We start from the raw sequence: 1,448 nt of genomic DNA on the forward strand, positions 1-1,448 counted from the left end.
AAAAGTGCGGTGGGGTCGCCTGACTAACTCGATTGCACACTCGCTTGCCACGTGCAATCGACCTCCTGCCTCCTTGGCCACTAGAAAAAATAGAAATTCGTCTCACGCAGTTCTGGTTGATAAAACAACCTCACGCATTCTCGATGTATCCGCCCCTGTCCTACATGTAAAACAGCCAACACATTTTATTCCTCATTTGGAGCCTCACATTTCCTTCATTTCGAGTAAGGATCCTTCCTTCTTACATTCACCTGATCCGATCTCTTTCGATCGAGTGCGTAGAGCTGATGGTATGAGCAGGTTCGTGGACGCGCAGTGTTTGATCTTCGCTTTTCTTTTTGTTTTGAATCTTTCTTTCTGTTTTGGGATTGAAGTGTTTGGCTTGAGGTTGCCAACCTGAATTCACAACCTTGCTCAGAACTCCTTCCCATGCAATTTCACTTTTTTTTTTTTTTTTTTGTCTGTTTGAAAATGGTGTACGATGCACTGATGCACGATGTGATTCCGGGAGGTGTGAGGAGAATTTGTCAGTTGCTGTAAATCAGAACAATTCTCAGCTGCTATTAGGAAATGTGAATCGCTTCTGTTCTGTCTTCTATGTTTTTGATTGAATATAAGCGAGCTCCGGCTGTTTTTGTTACGGAATTTTTTTGAATGGTAATGTGCTGGGGAATATGATACAGCTTGTTGCTAAATCTAGTTATTTTCTCTTACGATCGTAGTAGATTTCATGAACCTCTGCAAAGTGCCTTTCAAGGTGTAACTATTATTCTTTTGAGCAAGAAGTGGCTCGTTGTTCTTATTTGACTAAACTTCTAAAAACAATGGAAAGTGGCATAATTGTCCAAATGCCGGAATAAAGTGAAGGCATCCTATTTTTCCATGTTACAGATAACCATAAGAACCAGGTATTTTTTCACTTGTTCTGATCTCGGAAAATTTATATGATCATTTTATACAAAAAAACATGCTAGATTCTTGTCACATACATTCTGAATACTCTAAAAACCCATTCTTAGTGGGAAAAGGTGGGACTCCAGGAGATAATACGAGTTACATAATAATAGATCGAGGTAGCATTGCAATCTGCTGTTGCTTTGTAAGATATATAGGTAATGCAGAAGAGCTTTTTACCATCCAAAGACTATTATAACACTCTGAAGAGTTCCAGATTTCCGCCCTAAAAAGTTCAGGTGTTGAGAGGATAATTCTAAATGAATATACAATTTCACAAATTATGGGATTAGGAAGAGTCTTTTTACCATGCAAAGATTGTTGTAGATAGTCAGAAAAATTCCAGAATTCCCCAAAAATTTTGAATATTGAAAAATATTTTTAATAAATGCATAGTTCCCTGAATTTGTCTACTGCATTCAACATTTCAGGATATGAGTTCAAATATTTGAGTTTTCTCCTTTTCAAGAGTTTGTTGCTACAAATTAATTGTA

This window comes from Aristolochia californica, unplaced genomic scaffold (assembly GCF_029961685.1).
Source record: "Aristolochia californica isolate CCGP_79_NKW_82.1479 unplaced genomic scaffold, dmAriCali1.0.hap1 SCAF_3, whole genome shotgun sequence".
NCBI lineage: Eukaryota > Viridiplantae > Streptophyta > Magnoliopsida > Piperales > Aristolochiaceae > Aristolochia > Aristolochia californica.